This window comes from Diadema antillarum, unplaced genomic scaffold (assembly GCF_040938485.1).
Source record: "Diadema antillarum isolate AM-2024a unplaced genomic scaffold, OU_Dant_1.0 seq00000081_RagTag, whole genome shotgun sequence".
Taxonomy (NCBI): Eukaryota; Metazoa; Echinodermata; class Echinoidea; order Diadematoida; family Diadematidae; genus Diadema; species Diadema antillarum.
In genome coordinates, this window is record NW_027271174.1 from 389,526 (window position 1) to 412,150 (window position 22,625).

A 22,625-nucleotide genomic window follows, 5' to 3' on the forward strand; every position below is an offset into this window, starting at 1 on the left:
TGTCATATTTGTGACACTTGTTTTGGCTACAGGAACATTTTGAGATACAGTGTAGTATGTTTTCACACTCTTTAGATATCACTTTGAATTTCGTTTGAAGCAAACGGGTGCGTGTGAAATCTTGCATTATACAGATGTTCATGTATTGCCTTTAGTTGATATTGTTATGCCAAGAATGCATTTGATATTCTTGCCGTGTTCATTATCTATGGATTTTATGTTGTTGCTATATTGCATGATAGTTGATTATACAGGCATTTGCTTTCGTGATATACAACATTTGTTGTATATATCTGTGATACTTGTTTTGCTTACATGTTGTTACCAAATTATGTTTTCATATTACTACACAGTGTATGGGATAGTTTTTGTTAATCTCATTACTAAGGATTTAATTTTGAATCATGCTGAGCTAACAAGTACAAGTGAAATCTTACATTTACAAATGTATTGCCTTTAATACTGTTGCCAGGAATGCCTTTGGTGTTCTTTTCAGTGTCCATAATTCGTAGATTTATATTGCCATAGTGCATGCTGATCAACACAATATGTTTTCATACTATACCATAGTGCGTTTTTACACTCATTAGGATTTTCTTTTTGAATCACGCTTGAAGCTATCAAGGGCAAGTAAAATTGTGCACTATATTGATGTATTGCCTTAGATAATCTTGCCAGACAGTGTTCATTATTCATGAATTTTATGTTGTTGCCCTATTGCATGTCCATTATAGATGTATACATTTGTAGATGCATTTGCTTTTGTGATTACAATAGTTGTCACAAATTTGCGACACTGGTGGTCTTGCCTATCATTAATTTGCATAATATGTTCCTGACGCATGTACTGCCTGTGATTATAGCCGCCGTATTAGGCATGATAACAGTACATGTACTTCAAGCAAATGGTATATCACTGTACTGTGGTTGATTCTCAGCAATCAACTTTGACCTTGATAAATGTCAAATAAATTGTAAAAAAATCGGGAGAATTAACTCTGTCCAACTTAACTTCCTGTTTTTTGTGTGAAGACAATCTTGAAAGGAGTTCATGCTTGTAATGTGTGTGTGTGTGAGTGTGTGAATACATATATATATATATATATATATATACATATAATACATATATGTATATATATGTATATATATATACATATATATATGTATAGATATTATTATATATATATATATACATATATATATATATATATATATATATATATATATATATATACATATTGAGTACCGGGTAGTCTACTTGTTGGTGCAGCAATATCATGATATCGAAAGTAAAACAGGAACCAAGTTCATGTTGATCACCAACAATTTATTTACAGCACACAAATATTTGAGCGATTCGCTCTTTCTCAAGTGTTGTTCCAAATCGCTCAAAAATGGGTGTGGTGAAATAAATTGTCGGTGATTAGCATGAACTCGATTTCTGTTTTATTTCATGTATACAGATATACAGTGTATATATGCCTATAGGCCTATTGCTTCCTATACCAATATGTGCAATAGTGATAACTACATTGTACTACACACTATACTAATGATAATGATAACAGCAGGAATATAGATAATTAAGGTGATGTTGTCTTCCAAATTTCTAATATGTTGAACGAGTATATGTCAGATGGGGAAGATGTATTACATGATCATATCCACAAATCATTGATTTTTACAACTGGACTGACTGGAAATTTAATTTGACCTGTTTAATGGGAGAAAAATCAAAAGCACGAACACACATCTTCTTACAATATCATAGGAGGGGAAAAATGCAAGACATAGGGTTGAGAGGGGTATCAGAAAAATGGCAGGACACAGACAAGGACAGGCGCGCGTCTTAGATTATTTTATACCAAAGCAGATCACGTCTCCGAAGTCAAATAGATCTATCCGAAAGGGGTAAAAACACCTGTTTCAATACAGACAACTTTCAGGGAAGAGTGTGAAATAAATATGAGTACATGAATCTGTGGTCAACGCTGGATTGAGAAGTACCAGTTTGACAGTTTACAAGTTCAAGTAAATATCAGGGGCTATGAGCGGCTGTCATACTGTCCGATCAGTGAGTTGACCGTATCGTACTCGCGAGGAGCTGCTGAGGTTCCGCTAAAGCAACATGGCGGCGTGTGCACTGAGGCGTCACATCCGGGGCGCGCGGTGGCGACACCGAGCTCAGCGGGTTGTGAATGGGTGTGATTCTTCTATGTGTAAGAGTTCTGTGGTACGTGCACGTGCGTGTAGGGTTGAATGAATGTCTCTTGTCATGAAAACGCTGGGAAAATGTGAATGATTTCATATTAATGGGTCAGTGCAATGCACTCTCAATAAGCTAATACCATACTCGTTGTAAGTCACAGAGGTCGATCTAAACTCGCGTAGCTCGAGGGCAACTCCCCCTTCCACATACTGGTATAGTAGGGTCGTAGTGCTCGTATCGCACTCTTGAAAACTCGAGCAGAACTCGCGTATATACTTGACGGTGGCAAGTTATGAAGAGTTGATCGCGAGCTTCGTCCGACTATTGACAGTTTGTTACAAGCAGTACGAGTATATTACGAGTTTTAAAAAGTTCAGCACGAGCTACTTCGAACATGTTCAAAATTTTTTGAACCACTCGCGAGTTCACGGGGAGTTTTGCAGATTCACGAGTTACGCGAGTTGTCGCAAATTATCCCGAGTTACATGAAGAGCTTTACGCGAGTTATCGCGAGTGCCCATTTGAGGCAACTCGCCACAACTCGCCAAAGCTCGGCACTGTAACTCGGAAAAGTGGGAACCCTGCTTTAGCGTTTGCACATTCCATGTCAAATTGAACGTTTACATATTTTCACGTTTGCACAACTTTACACAATTCCGTGGCGGATCCAAGGTACACCGGGCACCCCCCCCCCCCAAGTCGTTTTATTATTTGTGTGTGTGTGTGTGTGTGTCACAGTGTGTGTGTGTGTGTGTGTGTGTGTGTGTAACAAAAGAGGTAAGAAGAAAATGGGGTGGGGTGCATGCGCCCCCCCCCCCCACTTTCAATTTGTAAAGGCACTCCCTCTTTACGGAATTCCTGGATCTGCCCTGCATATGATGCACTATCAGAGATTTCACGGTAGGACGTTTGCGCAGTTACCGTTGTTTGCGCATTTTCACATTTCGCACATTTCCCAAATTTCAGCTCCCTCAATCATTCAAGAGGAAACAGAATATTCTCATGCAAATGAATACTGGCTTTGACAATCTGCGAGATCATTTTATCCTCGGTCAGTAAATTACCGAACTCTCAGTGCTACGCACCCATGTAAATAAATGTGTGTTTGTTGACAAGCCGGGCATGTCGATCAATGTAACGAGGGAGGCGCGTTACCTCTCTGCACATTTTACAGGTACAAATAGTCCATGTGAACATTGATCCGAGGTTTTGTTTCCTTCTATCATGGGTCTGCCACTGACTCCATGGTGTTTATTGTCACAGTGTAAGTATTGATGCACAGTACCAGAAGGATTCTGTGTACCTCTTTGAAGATAGGGAACGTAGCACGGTGCGAAGTCATTCGAGGCCCCTTTAAACTTGACTAGCACGACTATTTCACGAACAGGATGCCCTCCTGTGCGACCGTGAACCGTTGTCGGCTAACTCTCCTCGTCGCTGTGATGTTTTCTAGATCGGCTTTTCAGATTGGTGTTATCAAGAGCGTCGGAGTTTTCCTCCCCGGCATTCAAGCGAGTTTTGGCGAGTCTGACACAGACATCGGGGTGGCGATGGGCGTATTTTCGGCTGCCTGTCATGTCCAGGTAAGGATATTATGAACAGTAAAGAAAAATGTATTAGACCATCATCAAGTCGTGCTAAGAAGGGTCGACCTATGTCACCAACAGTAACCCAATGAATGCCGCATGGCATTATTGTTCTGAAGCAACCAGGGCCCTATATTGTAATAGTAATGTATGCCAATTGAAGTGCAAATAATTTAGACAGTGCCGCTATAATTCTCACAATTCTACGTTACATGTATTACATGCATACATTTATATATATATATATATATATATGTGTGTGTGTTTGTGTGAGACAGAGAGAGAGAGAGAGAGAGTGTGTGTGTGTGTGTGTGTAAATGTTTATCACTCACGTTCGGTTGACAGTCCATAAGAAGCGGAGTTAGTCGTTTCGTCTGTCTGTAATATCGCGTTGTACTGCAATATTAACCTCATTCCTACATCGTCGAATTGAAAAGATATTGTAAATGCTTTCATCTAAGGCAATTTAGTGATTTGATTTGAAACATTTTTTTGGAAACGGAAGGTTACGCAGAGTCGTCACAGACTACAGTTAATTCAGTAGAGTAATATACAAACTAAAGATCCAAAGAAAGTTCAATTTCAAGCCCATTAGGTATTTATTTTCATAATAAACTTGACATATCTTTTGCAAATTGTTGCCATGATTCCCGTTGATGTTTTTCGGAATTACAATTAAGTAGTCAACACTGGATCTGTCAGAGATCAGCTATGTCGCATTATATCAATGACAAACATTTAATCTTCAGTCCCTACGGTGCACACAAACTTTTCGCTTCAATATGTTTTCTGTATATTTCCAGCCCCTCTTTTGGGGTATTTCTACAGCCGAGTTTCGCCACTCTTAAGCCGCATAATGCTCATTGGCGGACCTACTCTGTCCTTACTCGGGTTCATCTTGGCTAGCTTGGCCGTTGACTACGTGCAATTTGCAGCTTGCCTGGCGCTCACAGGTAAGAAATGAAAATTACTAAGAAAGGATTGTGACTATTAAAAGTACAAGGAGACATCTTTTCCTTGTCGATGTTTTTTACAATCTCAGTGAAAAGCTGAATTGACAATAAACTTGATTGGCCGAACGAATGCAGCAGGTCTGGAAGATCTGGAGCTATATATTGACAGCGCACTGCAGTGTATAAAGATGAGGGAAGTGTCCCTGTCATGAGCTGTATATTATACACTTATTTTATCATTTAGCAAAATCCTAATTAAGCATTTAGCCTCACTTTAAATTAACTTACTGACTAACTTTGGCTTCACTTTTGGAGATTATTTCTTTTTTTTACATACTTTTTATAATCATTGAAGAATATATCAAAAGTTGCGATTATAATGTGTCCATAATGTACGACGGAGAGTAGAGCGTAAAGAACTCCAGCATCAATTGCTAATTGGATTGACAAACAAGTTTCTACATAAACATTTTAAGCAGTTTACTGATATGAAAGCAAGTGCACATCATGACTAAGAGTTCTCTACTGTGAAAAGAATTGCGTCATTCGGGCTGAGAACTATGATAATCGCCTGAAGCCTATCACAACCCAAACAAAAAATGCTCGACAACAAGTAATGACAAATCAAGCCCAATTGCCCAAGACACATTATTTTTGTTAGAAAATTGGGGACAAAAGAAGAACGCGTGCACGATGCAGTGCAGTGTACTAGAGTGGACATTGAGTCAAAGTCTCTTCAATTTTGTTGCCCCTTTTACTATTATCATTATTATAAATTCCATTATAATAACATATGGACATCCCATGATACATGACAATGTTCTACGTGACACAATAACTTAATTCTTTCTCTTAAATCCAATTTCCAGGACTTGGCTTTTCCCTCATGGTGATGTGCGTACTACTGGAACTTAGCGAGCAGGCAGGCACACAATTCGGTCTCTTGTACAGCATAGGCACGATCGGTTTCGCAGCTGGAATGTCCGTTATTCGCTACTTGGAGAGTTCTTGATGAACGTGTACGGCTGGAGAGGCGCCATGTTGATCCTGGGTGGGCTCATGGGGAATCTCATTCCAATGATCGCGGCGATTCGTCCCGCATACTCTCTGAATGAGGCAGTGGAGGACGAGCATGGAACGAACGAGGAGACAGTTCCTTTCCTTGAGGATGATTCAGGGCACATAGGACAGAACGAGGGAAAGTTTGCAAATGACCGTGCTTTGTGTGAAATAAACTGCAAGAAATGCGAAGGTTCCTACACAGCTTCTTCGAAGCAATGTCTACAAACAAATGACGAAATGGAAGTGTTCCGCGAAGACTCTGATGATACGTCAGATGAAAGCCTAGGGATGGCATCAGACCTGGCAAGACTCTCGGTTTGTGAACAAGCTTCAACAAGTGACAATTATTCCCAACATGGTGAAGACACAGTGACAATGGTCGATATAGCGCATGGCATGCCTTTCTTCTACCTCGTGCCATTGAAAGTGGTATGACAATCTATTTTGTCATCCTGGTCACCGTCTGCGTAGCTGTTGCGAACATCTTGAGTCGTATTGTCATTGCACTTCTCACGGAGAAATCTTCCAAGGTTCATGAAATCTACCTGTCTCTTACCATGCTGAACGCTCTAACCGTACTTTGTGATGTCCTCATATTCAGGTCTGCTGCTATCTACGTAACATCCGTCTTGTCCTCTTTTACCGTTGCTGGTCGCGGGTCACTGATGTTCATAATAATACGTCACCTGTCATCCCCTGATAATCGCTCTGTCGCTTTGGGTTTAGGGGAGTTTCAGTATGGAATCGGGTGGTTTGCCGGTACATACCTTGCAGGTAACTTAATCATTAATTGAGTTGCTCATTAACCATGTTGCTGATTTGATATTTCATGTCAAAAAAAGTCTGATGAAAGAATGCTGCCTTTTACTTTGGAAATGCGTTGTTATTCATTTTCTTCATTACACTCAAATAAGCCATTCAAAATTCTTATTGTTTCCTGATCGTCTATGCTATCCTTCCACCAGAGAATGTGAAGCTATCACTTTAGAACATTATGTGTTGGCACAATATCTTTTATTTTCCGAACAAAGGTGAACTGAAAATAGTTCATACACAAATACAAGAATACAATACCTTCCGCTTCGATCAAGTTTTCTCGCTTGCATTGAGTTTTGTTTTGTATTTGTGTTACAAGTTACAAGTTACAAGTTTGTTAAGCCTGCGAAAATATGTACCTTTACTGCTACCGTGTAGGATAAATCTACACAGTTTTTATTCTGTTGCTGTAGTAAAGAAATCTGACTATGAGTCTCTTCGCGTTCTAAATGGATGAAGCGATTAGAAGTTGAATGAAGCCGGAGAATCATTTTACTCTTACTGTTTGCAGGGACATAAAGGCCATCCAAATCGCTTGTAGTTCCCAGACGGTTTTGACACTTCTTTTGTGTTCTGATCGTTTCAGTCAGTGGACGACAGTCAAGTTAGTTATACCTAACCTTTGCCAACCAATACTTTCCCTGCCTAGTAGTTGTTAGAATTTACTGAATTCAGAAGGCCTAATAACCTGGTACACCCTTAACTCTCCATTGTGTGTTTTGACTTTGTAAAAAATGTAATATCGATATTTGTGACTGAAAGCCGAAAACATAAATGAATAATGATGATAATAAAAAGTAAAAACAACTGTTCCTTCTACGAGTACTTCTTATGATAAAATGTGCTGTATCAAACTGAATACTTGTATAATAGGGCAGATATGCTCATTTGTTTTTGTTCGTTTTATTTTACCTCATAATCTTTCGTCTTGTCTATCCTACCTTGCAGGATTTGCGGCCGATAGGTTCGGTGGTTTCAACTCGTCCTACGTGATTGTCGTCAGTTGCGAGGTCCTTGTCTTTTCCCTCGTACTGTTCTCGCGATTTAAAGTACAACAGTAATATAGCATTGTAACAACCGCACTCGTACGAACGTATAACTGAAGGAAAATTTGTGAGGCTTGTGATTTCATACTGGTCATCCCCTGCGTTCTGTTTTTCGTTAACTCGTTAACTGTTTTCTTTCTTTTTCGCTTTTCACAGGTTTTTGCGATGTTATGTGACTGTAAAAGCACAGGCGAATGAATTTGACGACTACAACAACCGATGAAGCAATAAGATAATAGTGACAAAAAACATACAAAATAATGCTCGGCTTGCTTCCGGCATTCAACTAGCAGTAACACAGTAATTAGTGCACGAGCCCTGATGAAGTCATTATAAGCGTTTGGCAGGGTGGACAGGTGTATCCATTTATAGAAGCTATGTCTTAAAGGCCCCTTTTCCTTTGCACACTCTTTACTTTCAAGTCTAATAACTTATGAAAGGATAAGGGTGCTGCTTTGAAAGTTGGCATTAATCGTGAACATTATGTTGAAAGAACAAACTCAGTTTCAGCTTAATCTAAAAACGCTTCATTGTTGCTGCTCCGATGGTTTACATCCTGTGTTTTGTCCCTTTCACTGCACAGCTAGCACGACTAGGTAAGGATTAAGCGCTTAAATAGACCATATGAAGAGCTTGCTTCCAAAAGGCGCTAAATCCATCATTTTTCAATGGATTTAGCGCCTTTGGTTGCAAGCTCTTTATATACTTCAGAGCCTCTCTTTCCTCTGTTCACACTTTTCTAGAGTGTGTGCTTTCTTTCCAGTATTTAGATAGGTTAGGTGAGTCCATTTGAATTGAGTTATACATCATTTTAAAGCTTACAGTCTGTTCTTTCAGAATCTGTCCCTAACTAAAAATCCATGTCTGGCGACTATTTGTTGGTTTTGTGGTGCAGGGTCACATACGCCCTTTCCTGTGCCAATCTAAACTTCTCTATATTCATTCATTCATTCATTCATGCTACATGTACTTTCATTTTTATTGAATATACATAGGTAATACAAACGTGATATGATAACATATCTTGTAACATTTACACCTACATTTTGTATGTTACTGGAAATTGTTCGGTATTTGCAATCTATATTGTTTCCAAGAAATCTTACTATGCAATTAGACAAAAAATATAACAAAATAAAGCTGTTTAATCACTTCATTTTCAAAAATTATTTCATGTGGGAATCTATCAGGGTTATTACTAAATGACACCACGTTTGTTTTCTGCAAATTAAGCGATTATCTACTTGCTCTTAACAATTGCATTATCTTATTCAATTTTCATTCATAATATCAACTAATGTATGAGGATTTGAATTAGAAAGCAAAAGATTAGAATCCTCTGCAAATACTATAAAAGAGAGAACATTTGAAGATTTTGGAAAATCATTGATATAGAAAATAAAAAGTAACGACCATGATATACTTCATTGTGGAACCAAAAAATCAACTTGACTCAAAGAAGATTTTTCATCGTTTATAAAAACACATTGTTTTCTGTCTTTCAAATAGCTTCTGAACCACCCCAAGGCCTTTCCATGTGTATTTTGTTTCCGTCATATTCATATTCATATCGATAGCCAATTTCACAAATATATATATTTATTTTGTACAATGTTGTATTTCTGTTTTAATTGTAAAATGAACAATTTCAGCTAATGAGCTGCATGTTCTTTTTTATTGTCAATAAACCTTCATTGAATTGAATTGAATTGAATACCATAATGATTAACACTATTTCAAAAAATAGAATGTTTTGGTTAATCGTGTCGAAGGATAAAACTATTTCAAAAAATAGAATGTTTTGGTTAATCGTGTCGAAGGCCTTGGAGAGGTCAAGATTTCTGCAGTATGTTGAAACTTATCAATGGCCCGCGATACTTTTTCAGTGAAAGATATTGCATGTGTACGGTTGTGCTATGTTTTGGAAGGAATCCAAATTGATATCTTTATAAAAATGTTATTCTTATTTAGAATTAATTCTATTACTCGACAGTATATTACATTTTCTAATATTTTAGATATACTGAACAAAAGTGAAATAGGTCTGTGATTATTCAATTCTTCCTTATAACCTTCTTTTAAAAATGGTATTATTTTTCAGATTTTCATAGCATGTACCTGCCCTTATGACATTGGTAAATTAAAAATATGGAACGGCGGTTCAACAATATAAAATATCATGCTTTTTAACAGTATATTATAAATGTTATCATATCCAGAACTTCTTTTGGAAGGTAAAATGTGAACAATGTCTAAAATCACACATACTGTTATAGGGGAAAAATGTGAAATTTTGATCACTTACATCCAAATAATCATGAAATTTATTACTAGACAATGGGATATTTTCACAAAGATTCCGGCCAATAGTCGAAAAATGTGAATTAGATATTTCTGCTTTCATACGTAGAACTTTGATTTTTGATCCATCATTCTTGATTTTAGAAATAACATATCTTCCCTTACGCTTATTCAATGTGTTTTATACCATTTTCAAACTAATTTTCTCATAATACTTTTTCCTTTACGCAATACCTTAGTGAGAGTATTTTTATATGCAGTATACTTATCATAGGATTCCTGTGCTTTTTAGCCTCATATACATAATATAAGTTATTTCTACGATTAATTGAATGTAATAATGACTCTGACACCGATGGAAATCTTGGATCACCTTGATAGAATATGAATATCCAACAAGTAACAATCTTATTTATAAAAATAACATGAGCTACATTCGTATCTTGTAACACATATACAGGGCGTATAAAAAAAGTTACACTTTTGAAAAATTTGTTTAAACTTCATTTCAAAACATTTGGAAGATTTTTCATATCTATGGATGCCCAATAGTCTCATCTATCAAGGGAAATCAACAAAACAGATATTTGTTCACGCTTGGCTGAACACAGACGCTCTTTGTCCAGAGTGTGAAAAATGACTTGCGCCAAATTGAATGAAGATGAAAAATTCAGCCAGCAGTCCAAATAAGTGCTCCCATTCATATAAATTGCTCTTTTGTTTAAAGCTTTGATTATGTTATTGTAGTCTGAGGTTTGTTTGCAATCTTAATGATTTCATTTCTAAATTAATTGATGAGAATTAGAGTGTGTAATTACTTCAAGATCTTTAAAGCACAGTTTTCACAATACACGGATACATTAATACCATATGCCAGTTACTCATTAATGTGGCAGTGGTACCAAATTAACCAACATTCAAATCATTCATCCCATCAGTCAATCATTTGATAGACCAATTAATCAATCTATTAACCCATCGATACATCAACCGATATATCAGTCAGTCATTGAGTCGTTCAATCAATCAGTGAATCAACCCAATCATCAATTTATCACTTTTCAGTCATTGAAATAATCAATCGCATGATTGAAGCAATTTATTAACAAATAAATCAGTTTTTCATACATTGATCAGCCTTTAAGCCACGGGGGGGGGGGGGGGTGATATTCCCTACGTCGATCTTCCATTTTAAACATGCATAAAATTGTGACTGACTGAGTGATTTATTAAATGATTGAATGATTGATTGATTAATTGAGTCAGTGAGTTATTGATTGATTGATTGATTGATTGATTGATTGATTGATTGATTGATTGATGGATGGATTGATTGATTGATTGGATTGATTGGCTGGATTGATTGGATTGATTGTATTGATTGAATGATCTGAGGATGCATTCATTTTGTACTTTTCTTCTTGACTGAGTGACTGGCATGTGGGTTCGATATGTCTGTGCATGATTTGTAATAACTGTGTTCAAAAGATCTTGATGTTGTTAATCAACCTTCCATAACACAGTGGAATCATTTAAAATGTGACAGAAAATCGCCAGAAAATACCTAAGCTATTATAACATAATCAAATCTGTGAGCAAAAGAGCAATTCGTTTGAATGAGAACACCTATTCGGACAGCTGGCTGATTTTTCCATCTTCTTTCAATTTGGCGCAAGTCATTTTTCACACTCTGGACAAAGAGCGTCAGTGTTCAGTCAAGCGTGAATACAAATTTGTTTTGTTGATTGCACTTGATAAATGAGACTATTGGGCATCCATACATATGAAAAAATCTTCCAAGTATTTTGAAATGAAATTTAGACAAATTTTTCAAAAGTCTAACTTTTTTTGATACGCCCTGTATATAGATCAGACAAATCAATTTCCATCAAAGACTCTTGGAACCGGGCTGTATTTTGAGGTGTAAACTTACGCCTACTTTCATAACTCTGAACTTTTTAAGGTTTTAAATGTAACGATATACCGATAACGATATATTCTGGAAATTATTTTGAAACCACTTTTGAATTTTTAAAGAGCATACAATGCATAGAGGAATTCTAAGTTGATTTGATGAAAATCGGTTTTGAAATGGCTAAGATATCAAAAAGCAAAGGAAAGCAAAACTGTCATAGGAAAAGGTGGGTCCCATCTTTTCTTGTTTTGAATGTCCCAGCCATTTCAAAACCAATATTCCTCGAATAAACTTAGATTCTTCTAAGAATCTGCACTCTTTCGCATTTCATAGTGGGTTTCTCATTTTCTCGCAAAGAAGTCAGACACCTGAAGCCCCTTCTCAAACAAAAGTGTACCATCCCTTGAATTACTGAATGCTGGTATGACGTGTTGATTTCTACTCAAGAAGCATTATTCTTTTGGGGGTCAATTGGGTATTTATTCATTTATTGACTTGTTGAAAATTTATTTGGGATGACTTTGTCAGCGTGAACTGTTTGCCACTATTTAAAGGCAATGTGACAAAACACACAATAATGATAACAAAGGATCCAATCAAACTATAAAGCTTTAGTACCATCATATACCAATTCAGGACACCTGCAGCTGCAGTAATAGAAAAAAAGTCTAAAGGATGAAATTACAAGAATGCAAACCAAGAAATCAAACCATGAATTTTCATCTTCATATACCAAATTAGGTCACCTGCAGTAACACAAAAAAGAATGGATCAAATGGCAAAGTTGTCAACAGAGTAAATGCCATATCTTCAGAGGTTTTTTTTTAAACGTAAAGACTGCAAAGAAAAAAAAAAGTAGCTCATCCTGGTATCATAACACATATTCGCAGGAACGCCGAAGCACACATGCCACACTTTTCCTTGACAGGAGAATATAATACGCAATTTAGCACACACAACAGGAACACAAATATTCATCCATCATTATGAATAAGAAACATTTTTTCTCTCAAAAAGAGTAAGTTAGAAGACGTGCGATAATCTTGAGCAATTGATATGGAAATAAGATTTAATATCATAATAATTATTCACTATTTGAATGAGAAGAAGATTTTCTGCAGCAGAGATGGTCACATCAAAACAAAAATATTAGGCCTACAGAACATTTAAACATGCGCTTGAAATATTGAGCAGAAAATGAAGTTTGCAAAGTTTCGCAAAATCATTACATATGTGCCCTTTAATAATAAAAAATACACTTTTTAAAACATGCAGTATTTGGTTTTAGTGTTTAGAACCAGATGAAGTGAGTAGGCAGTAGGGGTATTGTTAGTGTATCTGTCGCATCTTTTGTCATGTACGATTCTATCTATCTACCTGTCATATCTATCTTTATTTCATTAAATATAATAGATTGAACTAATCCATCATAAACAACCTACACTTATGCATTCAATTCAGTTCAATTCAATTTTATTTCCATTTCCATTGAATAAACAGAAAAAATATATTCAATACATTTACAGAACAAATTTATAACAATTTCAAAGAAAACGTACAACGTACATTAAAGTACATTAACATTAACGTTAACATTAACATTAACATTAACATTAACATTAACGTTGCCTAGTAAAATGCTCGAAATTGCTCAAATGATTGCCACTCATCTTCTGTATGAACTCGTCTTTGATCTTAAAGGACAAGTTCACCTTCATAAACATAAGGATTGAGAGAATGTAGCAATATTAGAAGAACACATCATTGAAAGTTTGAGGAAAATCGGACAATCCGTTCAAAAGTTATGCATATTTGAAGTTTTTGTGCAGTCACCGCTGGAGGAGAAGACTACTGCAATGTGTGAATAACTTAGATGTCACATGCGTACAACAATATACGGAAAATATAAAGAGAATTTCACAAAATTTCATCTTTTGAAAAAAGTACACATTCCCCCGACTCGTTATCGACAAATGTTATGGGTAGTATTATTCCCCCTGCCTTTAGAAAGAGGCAAGTCAAGTGCTCTTTTATTATGCGAAAAAAGTGAAAATATGTTGAATTTTCTTTACATTTTCTTTATACTGTTGTACGCATATGACTCACAAGCTGTAGTAGTCTCCTCATCCAGCGGTTCCAACACAAAAAATTTAAAAATTCATAACTTTTACATCGATTGTCCAATTTTCCTCAAACTTTCACTGATGTGTTCTACTAATATTGTTGCATTCTCTCAATCCTTATGTTTATGAAGGTGAACTTGTCCTTTAACTAAAACTTATTTTCTTAAACAGAATATGATTATGACAATACAACAAACCTTCCTCCATTATTTATTCAGGAAAATGGAATGCTAATTCCCTGGCGGCATGGCAGGTGAAGATGATTATAGATGGAATTTGTCGAGAATGTCTGGCGGACGTGTACGATTGATGCAAATGGGTGACTCATTTTAATATGGCGTTTTTGTAAAGTAATCGTTTCCCACTGCCAGCAATCACTCTGCTCTATAATCCATTATCCATACATTTGATGTATAGAAAATTATCTATACATAAAGTTGGTAGCTGTGTCGTTCTTTCAACTTTACCTTCTAATTTATCATGTTATTTTTTATACCGTACAGGGTTTGCGGCCGATAGGTTCGGTGGTTTCAACTCGTCCTACGTGGTGGTCGTCGGCTGCGAGGTCCTGGTCTTGTTCCTGGTGCTGTTCTCACGATTTAAGTTGAAATTAAAGTAAGGTATCATGACGATATGCACAGCTGATAGTAGGTGAAATAAAAAATTTGGGGTTTGAAATTATTGTTTTTATTATATGACATCTCAATTTACATCTGACTATATCAAGTATAAATCCTAAGGATAACTCTTTTTTAATTAACGTTTGTTGTCAAGTGCCTATGTGCAACCAGTGATTGTCCTGTTATTTACGAAATAGTCAAACATCCGCTTCTTCGCGAAACAGCGTACAGCGTAGTTACAAAAGATAATATCAATACACAGCCAGGTATTCTTCTATTTGACATAAGTGACTATTTGCCATTTTTTTTTCCCGGCTCTTACGTTTAGGTAACGTTGGAAATTAGCCATCATGTAAAAGAAGTATGAAATATGCTTTAAAAAAACACTAGGAATACGATTAAAAACCTATGATCAACGAAAGATCTATCGAAGCTTCGTCACATAGCAGTCACTCATATATATAAAAATATCTTTTAAATCTTAATCTGTATCTGAAGGAAATATCAAAAGATCATTGTTATCATATAATCATGAAGATACGCCAGGTTTAAAGAGGAAGTGTTAATATTAATCTTATAAAGTTGATGAAGTCAAAGTATACACATATAATGTACTTAAAACCAAATATTTAAACCATCTTACATGAAAGCAATAAACACAGTAATTTATTCTAAAAATGAAATACCACCAACAATCAAGAAATTGCAAATTCATTTCATGATTTTTCTTTCAAGGTATGGCACAGATCATTTGAAATAAGGTTGGAGGTTTCCAATATTTCTTGATGATGATTTCTTTTTTTTTATAATGAGACAAATCTCACGAAATAGAAAAATGTTTATAATTGAAAGAGGATTTCAAAGTTTATTTGATTAGTATTAATGTTTAAATGCATGAGATATCTAAAACAAAGCAATCTTAGTAAAAAGTGAGGCACACCTTTTACAAGGATCGCTTTTTTTAATATCTCAGCCATTACAAAACAATTTTTCATCAAATAAACTTTGAATTCCTCTCAGAATTGTAGACTTCTTAACATTTAATAAGGTGCATGGTTCCTAAATATCTCACAAAAAGTCAAAGGCTGAATTCTCACCTCAACCAATACTACACCATCCCTTTGATATTGGTACAAAACTGCAATATTTGTAGCATACATACGAATAATCCGTTTCAAGATTATTTGATGATGCCAAATAACAATATTATGTTTGCAAAGCTAGTAAAAAATGATGGATTAATAAATCGAGTTGATGATATGGAAAATAACATTAGCGTAGGTTTTGAGTAAAGTATGTAATTCCTTGGCTATGTGATCCTTTACGTATTACTCCTCAGAGATGTTGAAGTATTAATATGCCCCCTTAGAAAATATCGTTGCTCCATTTATACCCATTAAAAATGAAAAGAAACTGATTTTAACAGTTATCGTACAATTTCAATAAAATCTTTTTCCCCAATATATTAGATTAGTGCATTTAAAGATGAAATCCGGTCCAAATATTAATCTGATAAAAAAAGTATACTTTTACAAGTTCAATGGTAAAAATGTGACTTAAATTGGATGACAAATAAGTTATGAAATTTTGAAGTTTTGATAATTTCTCAAAAACAGTTCTTGTACAGTAGATATGAATATGCAAATGAGTGAGCTAACTATGCCATATCCTCACAATTTTCCATTCATCATGTACACACAAAAAAAAGAATTACGACAATTTAACATTTCTGCCATTGAAGTCTTAAACATGACGTTATTCCCGGTAAAATAGCTTCAGAATAGTGATCGGTTAGAATATGAGGATTTGAGCCTCGAGTATAATTGCGTTTGAATGAAAGACTGGAAATTTCAGAATTTTATGTACAAACTATATGGTAAGTTGTGAGGGAATGACATGCTCACCTTGCCATTAGAATGTTCATATTGACTGTTCAAGAAATGTTTCCCCCCCCCCCAAAAAAAAAAAAAAAAATAGCGAAACTTTAAAATGTCATAACTTCCTTATTTTTAATCCGATTTTGATCAAACTCATAGCGTTGAACTCGTAATATTTTACTCTCTCTTATCAGACTAACTTATATTTGGACTGGATTTCCCCTTTAAAAAGAGAGAAATTGATTGAATTTTCATATAGATGTGACATGCTGATTGCGCCTTGAAATGGAAATAAAATGAAAGATATATTTAATCTTTTATGCGATTACTTACTGTGTTTTGTTCTTGTTTTCCTCGAATTTATATAGTGCAACAATATACAGTATAGTGCCACGGCATCTGCTGTAGAAACATGAGGATGTTCTGCAAATCTATCAAAATGATTTTGCGGTTGGCAGGAAAGATGACACGAAGACAACTATCTATGAAGCAGCAAGATAGATAATACAGAAAATACAAATGCTTACAATTTGCAGCTCTTTAGCTGCCTGGGATCTTGTTCGACTGTGCCGAGTAAAGAAGACTATAGCTAGGAAATCATGTAAGCCATAATCCGAAAATGGAGTTAGGTACGTCAGTTTGCACTCTTTTTTTTTTTCTTTTTTTAGCTGCATTATCGAACCTTCAAAATGACGAGCACCACACAAAGAAACAGAAAAAGATAAATTACAGCGTTTAAATCAAACTGCTTCCATTGCCCTTCACGTCTTATGCTCACGTGGTATATACATATATGATAATTGTAATTTATCATGTCTTGATTTATATGAACAGTTTCAACGCAAAAGCAAATAAACGTCATTTGCAAAGTGTTTGTATTTAAAGGTACTCATAAAACAGGATGGAAAATTAGAGTTTTCAGTGTTACTGCACTCGCTATATAACAAGAAATGTTTTTCTTACATAATGCTGTATATATTATGACCGTGCATCACAAAACCAACAAAAAGTTGCACAACTTGATTTGAAGTAAGGACACACACACAAAAATGGTGTAATACGTCAACCTAGTCAATATTGAAGTTTTCTCCAAATTTTCTGAAAGAGCTATTCTTCTACATTTTTCGATAGGTTGGAATCATACAAAGAATGGAAAATGGTATCTCATCGGTTTTTCTAGAACACCTTTTTTATATATATTATAGTGTGATTACCATGTCTTAGAGTCCCCTTTTCATTTCTTAAAATTCTTTATGCACTATTAATTCACTTTTAGGTCTATTAAATTTCAAAAGGATAGTACCACTGCTTTGAAAGGTAGTATTAGTCATGGACCATGTGGACAGAAGGTTATAGAGCATGCTCAATTTCAGCTTAATCTGATAATCTCTTGACTGTTGTTTGCTGTGATGGTTTGCGTCCTGTTTCTTGTCTCATTGCATGACTTGGTACTCTCTAAAACAAATGAAGTGAAAATATTCACTCCTAAAAGAGTGAATACAAAAAAGGGTGAATTTAGAGTGAATACAAAAAAGAGTGAAATTGGAGTGAATTTTGAGTGAAAATGTTCACTTTCACTTGTTTTAGAGTGACCTCAGGGATCACTCCAAAATCTTCGAGTGATCCCTGAGGTCACTCCAAAATGAGTGAAAATGAACATTTTCACTCTAAATTCACTCGAATTTCAATCTAAATTCACTCTTTTTTTGTATTCACTCTTATAAGAGTGTATATTTTTACTCGGTTTTTTTTTTTTTAGAGAGAAACCATAAGATCAAGGACCTACCAAGTACCTCCTTTGTAAGATTAAAAGCTTGAATAGATGCTCTTTTCTCAATTCACACTTTTCCAGAGTGTGTTCTTTCTTCCCAATATTTAGACAGGTTAGGCGAGTTCTTTTCAATTGAGTTATACAGTGCGTATCAAAAAAAAAACGCAACAAGATTTAATTTCGTATTTTTTGAAGATTGTTTTAATTTTACACCAAAGTGAGTAGCAACATCTTAACGCCACATATCTCCTCTTTCCAATGATATCTTATTTATTCTTACACGGTCATAGATGGCTGAGTAATCATTCTTTTTGGACAATGGGTCAAATTGGACTTGGGACCAAGTTTCGGTTTCTGCATTCAACTATGACGTCGATTTTCGTAGAGAAAAGCTGAATGTCTGGGCTGGACTTTATGGAAACGGTTTGCTCCTAGGGCCCTTCTTCTTTGAAAACAGCATGAACGGAAATGGATACTTTTAAATGAAAATGTGATTCCTAAGAATGGAAAATTTTCCTGTGCAACAAAGGGGTGTGTTCAGACGCCTGTGGTGGGCACAGGATGGCGCACCAGCCCATTGACTAGTTGCAGTAAGAAACAGATTGGCTGGGGTATTTGGAAATTGGGTGATTGCCTTGTATCATGATGTATAGTGGCCACCACGATCTCCGGATCTGACTTGGGACTTTTTTCTTTGGGGTTATCTCAAGAGCAAAGTGTTCATTACCCCTCCACCTGACATTGCAAATTTCAGACAAAGAATCACTGATGAGTTTGAAGCTCTACGCCACCAAGCCCCAATGATTCGCAGGGCTGTGCGTGAGATGGAGAAAAGAGCTAATCTCTGTGTGGAAAGGAATGGTGGCCATGTTGAGGGGCATGGAATGTAATTTAAAAAGAGATACTAGTATAAAAAAGACAATGGTAAGTTGCGCTCATTAATTTCAACAATTTCATCAATTGCGATCACTAATGTAATTAAAATTAATTTCATCATTCAATTTGTTTAGTTAATTTCTAATAAGGTGCATTGATTCTTGCAGTACCTAACCTTGGCCCAAAGTCCAATTTGACCCATTGTCCATAAAGAATGATTACTCAGCCATCCATGACCGTGTATAAATAGATAAGATATCATTGGAAAGAGGAGATATGTGGTTTTAAAGGCAGCCGATCGTCATCCCTAATGGTACATAAACTCCGAACGACCGAAGTTTGTGCATGGAATTGCGCAATGCCAGACTCGGTGCTATATCCATGAACGTGTGGGACAATGTTGCCACTTAGACACGTGTGTGTGTGTGTGTGTGTGTGTGCGTGTGTGTGTACGCATCATACACAAACATCGTCACCGCGAGCTGCGGTGGTTGGAGGAGAGAGGCCAGAAGACGCGTGTGTGTGTACGCACAAATATTGTCACCGCGAGCTGCGGTGATTGGAGGAGAGAGGCCAGAAGACGCGTGGCTCTTTTGGCCTCTCTTCATGCGCATGGGCACTGGGAGTGTGCGTCCATTCGGAAGCTCTCGTGCCTAGCTCGGACAGCCATTTTGGGTTAGGAGGTTAGCACAGAGAGCTCTCTTGTAACCTAGCGTTTTGTTCGCTGACCCATTGAGCCAGCGCTATTCTCATTCGGGGGTCACTACATTTGATACAGAATGGGGGAGGCAGCGTGTTGCGTTCGTCTCCGTGCCGCACAAACCACTCGCCACGATTGAGTGCCCTTTAAGATGTTGCTACTCACTTTTGGTGTAAAAGTTAAACACAATCTTCACAAAATTTAAAATCAAATCTTGTTGCGTTTTTTTTTTTTGTACATCATTTTTCACTGCTCTTTTAAAATCTGTCCTCACAAGAGTGGCACAATCCATAAAAAACATTCAAGTATAGCGACTTTTTAGTTGGTTTTTGTGATGCAGGGTCATGCATACTTGGCAAAAAAAGAAAGAAAAGAAAAGAAAAGTAAAACAATAATTAAAAGTCCATCTTTCTCATAGATTATTTGGCAAAAATAATATTTTTATATGCAATGTTAAAGGTAATTTTAATTGGCGTTTCAACTTAGAATAGGTCAATGAAAAATGGAAAACTTAACCAATGAGTGAATAAATTCGCTTTTAATCTTCCAAGGACACAAGGACTAAAAAAATGGCAAAAAAATGGACAAATAGTTTGTTATTCAAGCGTATGTGCCTCTTTTCTTATGACAATATGAAACACAGGACAAATTCAACTCAATGAAAAATGCATATTTAATTTTGCAAAAAAATCAAACCTGCGATCTCTATAATATCTCTGTAAACTCTCCAAAGATAAAGAAAGGCAAACAATGATGGAGGAAAAATAAAGACATAAGAAAAAGAAGCAATGTGGCAAAATATAACAGAAAATTTGAAAGGTTATTCCAAATTAAGAAAAATTTGAAATGATATTTTGGGGCTGAATTTGTCTCATGTATTCTTAAATTCCTTGATTAAAAAAGTACAATGAAGAAAATTTCTGTCGATTTTTATCACCTTTGCGGCTTTACTCCCCATGTCATTTTAAAGTTTTGAGTTGACCATGTTTGACACAAAATTCTTATTTACCTTTCAGTTTTTCCCACTGTTTTTTTATCTTCTTCTTATGAAAAACATGAAACTGGAAAGAGTGTTCACTTTCTTTTTTTGCTGAGTGCATATTATATACATTATGTATTTACATCGATGGATACACGTATTCTGTATTAAAGACAAAACACGTACAACTGTATTATCCACCATACACTATTTCAATATACAGCCATCTACGTCCACACGTGTGTCTAGCTATACCATGTTTCCTGCTGTAGGGAGTCCACTTTAGATTGAAACTATTAATGTGTGTGGCTTGATAGTAAGGTGTATTGCTGGGAGGTCAGGTATGGACTCCATACATGACGTAATCACCGAAAAAAGGACCAGACAGTTTCCTCGCCATCTCGACCTATCTTTGGTCAGTCCGGAAAAAATGATGTCCGCAATGTCGTCTTCTCGGGTTCGATTAAGTTCAGTTTCTCACGTCTCACCTTGCTGCTTTTCTCAGATCCGAGATGTCAAGTAGACGAGATTTTCTCGCCTTTTTCGGGGACCAGATCTCACATCTCGCCTTCAAGGACCCGAGGACGTCGAGGAGGGCTAGATCTTAACACTCGTCTTCTCTGGATCAAAGAGGAAGAGAAGGGCGACGAATTATTTTTGTGGACACATGTTTACTTTCCCTGGCTAGGAGATGACAACTTCTAAGCAGGCAAAAAACTGTGCTTTTTTTTCATGTTGCTTTTGTTCCAATGCGTGGATCGAGGATTTTTCATCAGCGAAACACCTCATGAAAGATCGGCAAATCCTGTTTCAAACAAAGTCCGCAGCAAACCGAGATGCAAAATTCCCACTTATTTTCATTGTAGTTGGTTGTAGTCATTGCAAAATGTTATATATGGGTAAATTTGTCCCAGCAAAAACCAAAACAGGAAAACTTTTTAGAGATTGTCTCCAATTATGGACTAAAAACAGTTTTAGATCTAAAACCCACGAGAAAAACACACCGTTTTTCAGCCACAAACACCCCAGGTATTGTTTCTCATTAAACCACAAACTTGTACAATATGTGTGTACAATGTGGGTTTTAAGAGTAATAGATTATCACTCAATCTGAAAAAAGATACATTTTTATGTATTTTCTATAATAAGAAAGCATGACAATGAAAATGCAATATTTTGAATATTATGGTGGATGGTATATCATTGGAAACAAAAAAGAAAGTATCAAATTCCCCCGGAAATATATAAAAAATGAAAAATATGAAATGGAACGTTTCATGTACAATATATCTCTGATAAAGTGTCTCGTAATGTTTGGTATACTCCCAGAAGTTAAAGTATTTATGTCCCCTCAGAATATTTTTATTTATGTTATATAATTCGTTGATATTATCGCATATTTTCTTATTGCAAACATTGTATGGGGCAAACTTCAAAAAAGCCACATTGATAGTATATTACTTTTACAAAAAGAAAGCTATACGTATATGCACCAAACTATCGACACCATTCAGATCCTTTATTCGCAGAATTAAAAAACAATTAAGGTAAAATGACATTGATTTTTTTTTCCCAAAACTCACTGTTTTATGTTTCCGCTTACATAATGGTCAGTTTGACATCTTCTTTTTTTTTTTTTACTCACTATTTTCAATTAAAAAAAGGACATACATTTCTTATCCAAACAAGACAAATCTGATAAGTTTTCATTTATATAATCCCAAAAAACAGTGATGGCGCTGAAATCTGTCAGACACACCGGACTCGATGTTTTGGAATTTCTCTTCCTTC